Here is a 5,692-nt window from a genome sequence, read left to right on the forward strand (position 1 = left end):
TGCAAGGTCCATGCTGGCTATGCAGTGGAGGGTAACTGCAGAAAAAGAAGCTACTGGGGGACTAGAGCAGGGGAGCAAGTGGGTCCCCGGGGCCTGCTGGAGGTCAAGGTCCATGCTGGATATGAGTAGCAGCAGGGCCACTGCAGCAGCAGCACATCTTTTTCGACCGTAAAGGAGACAGGAGGCCGACTCCCTGCCTCGGCCAAATGGAGAGAGAATATCAGCAGGGCCAGTGCAGCAGCAGCACATCTTTTTCGACCGTAAAGGAGACAGGAGGCCGACTCCCTGCCTCGGCCAAATGGAGAGAGAATATCAGCAGGGCCAGTGCAGCAGCAGCACATCTTTTTCGACCGTAAAGGAGACAGGAGGCCGACTCACTGCCTCGGCCAAATGGAGAGAGAGTAGCAGCAGGGCCAGTGCACAAAAATGGATCTTTTCCAGCCGCAAGGGAGACGGGAGCAAGGTGTGATGTGGGTCCCCGGGGCCCGCTGGAGGTCAGGGAGATCAGCAGGTAGCTAGAGGTGGTCAGAGTAGCAGCAGGGCCAGTGCTCCAAAAGCACATCTTTTTCGACCGTAAAGGAGACAGGAGGCCGACTCACTGCCTCGGCCAAATGGAGAGAGAGTAGCAGCAGGGCCAGTGCAGCAGCATGCATCTTGTTCAGCCGTAAGGGAGAAAGGAAGATGTGATGGTGGTCCCCGGGGCCCCCTGGAAGTGGGGGAGATCAGCAATTAGCCAGCGAGGAGGGTGCGTACAGCGGACGTGGCAAAGTGTTTCTGGTCCGTGTACCAGGGGCATGTGGAAAAGCTGTCATACCATATGCACGGGGAGTACTTAGCAAAGTGCTGCTGAGCAGTGTACCAGGGGCATGGATAAATGTTGTCGTACCATAGGCACGAGGGGAGCGTGTTTCAGGGAGATATCGGGGCAGTGTACCAGGGGCATGTGGAAAAGTTGTCGTACCATATGCACGAGGGGAGCGTGTTTCAGGGAGATATAGGGGCAGTGTACCAGGGGCATGTGGAAAAGTTGTCGTACCATATGCACGAGGAGTGTGTGTGGCAAAGTGTTTCTGCCCAGTGTACCAGGGGCATGTAGAAAAGGTGTCGTACCATATGCAGGAGGAGTGTGTGTGGCAACGTGTTTCTGCCCAGTGCACCGGGGGGTAGAAACATTGTCCTACCATACGCACAAGGATTGTGTCTAGCAGATAGTATATGTGCAGTGTACCTGGGGCGTGTAGAAACATTGTCCTGCCGTACGCACGAGGAGTGTGTGGCAAAGTATTTCTGCGCAGTGTACCAGGGGCATGTTTGAATTAACTTTCTAGAGTACCAGGGGCACAAGGATTTTCCCACTGTTGTTCTGCTTTGTTAGTGGGAGGGGGCTTAATTGTGGGTCCCCGGGGCCTGCTGGAGGTCAAGGTCCATGGTGGATACGCGGTGCTATGTAACCGCAAGAGAAGAAGCTACTGGGGGACTAGAGAAGGGAGCAAGTCGGTCCCCGGGGCCTGCTGGAGGTCAAGGTCCATGGTGGAGACGCGGTGCTATGTAACCGCAAGAGAAGAAGCTACTGGGGACTAGAGAAGGGGAGGATGTGGGTCCCCGGGGCCTGCTGGAGGTCAAGGACCATGGTGGATACGCGGTGCTATGTAACCGCAAGAGAAGAAGCTACTGGGGGACTAGAGAAGGGGAGGATGTGGGTCCCCGGGGCCTGCTGGAGGTCAAGGACCATGCTGGATATGCGGTGGAGCGTAACTGCAAGAAAGGAAAGCTACTGGGGAACTAGAGCAGGGGAGGATGTGGGTCCCCGGGGCCTGCTGGAGGTCAAGGTCCATGCTGGATATGCAGCGGAGGGTAACTGCAGAAAAGAAGCTACTGGGGACTAGAGCAGGGGAGCAAGTGGGTCCCCGGGGCCTGCTGGAGGTCAAGGTCCATGGTGGATACGCGGTGCTATGTAACCGCAAGAGAAGAAGCTACTGGGGGACTAGAGAAGGGGAGGATGTGGGTCCCCGGGGCCTGCTGGAGGTCAAGGACCATGCTGGATATGTGGTGGAGCGTAACTGCAAGAAAGGAAAGCTACTGGGGAACTAGAGCAGGGGAGGATGTGGGTCCCCGGGGCCTGCTGGAGGTCAAGGTCCATGGTGGAGACGCGGTGCTATGTAACCACAAGAGAAGAAGCTACTGGGGGACTAGAGAAGGGGAGCATGTGGGTCCCCGGGGCCTGCTGGAGGTCAAGGTCCATGGTGGAGACCCGGTGCTATGTAACCACAAGAGAAGAAGCTACTGGGGGACTAGAGAAGGGGAGCATGTGGGTCCCCGGGGCCTGCTGGAGGTCAAGGTCCATGGTGGAGACGCGGTGCTATGTAACCGCAAGAGACGAAGCTACTGGGGACTAGAGAAGGGGAGCATGTGGGTCCCCAGGGCCTGCTGGAGGTCAAGGACCATGGTGGAGACGCGGTGCTATGTAACCACAAGAGAAGAAGCTACTGGGGGACTAGAGAAGGGGAGCATGTGGGTTCCCGGGGCCTGCTGGAGGGCAAGGTCCATACTGGATATGTGGCGGAGGGTAACTGCAAGAGAAGAAGCTAGTGCGGGACTAGAGCAGGGGAGGATGTGGGTCCCCGGGGCCTGCTGGAGGTCAAGGTCCATGGTGGAGACCCGGTGCTATGTAACCGCAAGAGAAGAAGCTACTGGGGACTAGAGAAGGGGAGCATGTGGGTCCCCAGGGCCTGCTGGAGGTCAAGGACCATGCTGGATATGTGGTGGAGCGTAACTGCAGGAGAAGGAAAGCTACTGGGGACTAGAGCAGCGGAGCAAGTCGGTCCCCGGGGCCTGCTGGAGGGCAAGGTCCATGCTGGATACGCAGCGGAGGGTAACTGCAGAAAAAGAAGCTAGTGGTGGACTAGAGCAGGGGAGCATGTGGGTCCCCTGGGGCCTGCGGGAGTGCAAGGTCCATGCTGGCTATGCAGTGGAGGGTAACTGCAGAAAAAGAAGCTACTGGGGGACTAGAGCAGGGGAGCAAGTGGGTCCCCGGGGCCTGCTGGAGGTCAAGGTCCATGCTGGATATGAGTAGCAGCAGGGCCACTGCAGCAGCAGCACATCTTTTTCGACCGTAAAGGAGACAGGAGGCCGACTCCCTGCCTCGGCCAAATGGAGAGAGAATATCAGCAGGGCCAGTGCAGCAGCAGCACATCTTTTTCGACCGTAAAGGAGACAGGAGGCCGACTCCCTGCCTCGGCCAAATGGAGAGAGAATATCAGCAGGGCCAGTGCAGCAGCAGCACATCTTTTTCGACCGTAAAGGAGACAGGAGGCCGACTCACTGCCTCGGCCAAATGGAGAGAGAGTAGCAGCAGGGCCAGTGCACAAAAATGGATCTTTTCCAGCCGCAAGGGAGACGGGAGCAAGGTGTGATGTGGGTCCCCGGGGCCCGCTGGAGGTCAGGGAGATCAGCAGGTAGCTAGAGGTGGTCAGAGTAGCAGCAGGGCCAGTGCTCCAAAAGCACATCTTTTTCGACCGTAAAGGAGACAGGAGGCCGACTCACTGCCTCGGCCAAATGGAGAGAGAGTAGCAGCAGGGCCAGTGCAGCAGCATGCATCTTGTTCAGCCGTAAGGGAGAAAGGAAGATGTGATGGTGGTCCCCGGGGCCCCCTGGAAGTGGGGGAGATCAGCAATTAGCCAGCGAGGAGGGTGCGTACAGCGGACGTGGCAAAGTGTTTCTGGTCCGTGTACCAGGGGCATGTGGAAAAGCTGTCATACCATATGCACGGGGAGTACTTAGCAAAGTGCTGCTGAGCAGTGTACCAGGGGCATGGATAAATGTTGTCGTACCATAGGCACGAGGGGAGCGTGTTTCAGGGAGATATCGGGGCAGTGTACCAGGGGCATGTGGAAAAGTTGTCGTACCATATGCACGAGGGGAGCGTGTTTCAGGGAGATATAGGGGCAGTGTACCAGGGGCATGTGGAAAAGTTGTCGTACCATATGCACGAGGAGTGTGTGTGGCAAAGTGTTTCTGCCCAGTGTACCAGGGGCATGTAGAAAAGGTGTCGTACCATATGCAGGAGGAGTGTGTGTGGCAACGTGTTTCTGCCCAGTGCACCGGGGGGTAGAAACATTGTCCTACCATACGCACAAGGATTGTGTCTAGCAGATAGTATATGTGCAGTGTACCTGGGGCGTGTAGAAACATTGTCCTGCCGTACGCACGAGGAGTGTGTGGCAAAGTATTTCTGCGCAGTGTACCAGGGGCATGTTTGAATTAACTTTCTAGAGTACCAGGGGCACAAGGATTTTCCCACTGTTGTTCTGCTTTGTTAGTGGGAGGGGGCTTAATTGTGGGTCCCCGGGGCCTGCTGGAGGTCAAGGTCCATGGTGGATACGCGGTGCTATGTAACCGCAAGAGAAGAAGCTACTGGGGACTAGAGAAGGGGAGCAAGTCGGTCCCCGGGGCCTGCTGGAGGGCAAGGTCCATGCTGGATATGCAGTGGAGGGTAACTGCAGAAAAAGAAGCTAGTTGTGGACTAGAGCAGGGGAGCATGTGGGTCCCCGGGGCCTGCTGGAGGTCAAGGTCCATGCTGGATATGAGTAGCAGCAGGGCCAGTGCAGCCGCAGCACATCTTTTTCGACCGTAAAGGAGACAGGAGGCCGACTCACTCCCTCGGCCAAATGGAGAGAGAGTAGCAGCAGGGCCAGTGCAGCAGCAGCAGCAGCAGCAGCACATCTTTTCCGACCGTAAGGGAGACAGGAGGCCGACTCACCCCCTCGGCCAAATGGAGAGAGAGTAGCAGCAGGGCCAGTGCAGCAGCAGCAGCAGCAGCAGCACCACATCTTTTCCGACCGTAAGGGAGACAGGAGGCCGACTCACCCCCTCGGCCAAATGGAGACACAACAGCAGCAGGGCCAGTGGAGCAACATGCACCTTTTTCAGCCGTAAGGGAGACAGGAAGATGTGATGGTGTGTCCCCGGGGCCCCTGGAAGTGGGGAGATCAGCAATTAGCTAGAGGTGGTCAGAGTAGCAGCAGGGCCAGTGCTCCAAAAGCACATCTTTTTCGACCGTAAAGGAGACAGGAGGCCGACTCACCGCCTCGGCCAAATGGAGAGAGAGTAGCAGCAGGGCCAGTGGAGAAGCATGCATCTTTTCAGCAGTAAGGGAGAAAGGAAGATGTGATGGTGGTCCCCGGAGCCCCCTGGAATTGGGGGAGATCAGCAATTAGCTAGCGAGGAGGGTGCGTACAGCGGACGTGACAAAGTGTTTCTGGTCCGTGTACCAGGGGCATGTGGAAACGCTGTCGTACCATAAGCACGAGGGGAGCGCGTTTCAGGCTGGTATCGGGGCAGTGTACCAGGGGCATGTGGAAACGCTGTCGTACCATATGCACGAGGTGTGTTTGTGGCAAAGTGTTTCTACCCAGTGTACCAGGGGCATGTGGAAACGTTGTCGTACCATAAGCACGAGGGGAGTGTGTGTGGCAACATGTTTCTGCCCAGTGTAGCAGTGGGGGGCGTAGAAACATTGTCCTACCATACGCACAAGGATTGTGTTCAGCAGATAGTATATGTGCAGTGTACCTGGGGCGTGTAGAAACATTGTCCTGCCATTCGCATGAGGAGTGTTTGTGGCAAAGTGTTTCTACCCAGTGTACCAGGGGCATGTGGAAATGTTGTCGTATCATATGCACGAGGGGAGTGT

Source organism: Oreochromis niloticus, unplaced genomic scaffold (genome assembly GCF_001858045.2).
Source record: "Oreochromis niloticus isolate F11D_XX unplaced genomic scaffold, O_niloticus_UMD_NMBU tig00003200_pilon, whole genome shotgun sequence".
Taxonomy (NCBI): domain Eukaryota; kingdom Metazoa; phylum Chordata; class Actinopteri; order Cichliformes; family Cichlidae; genus Oreochromis; species Oreochromis niloticus.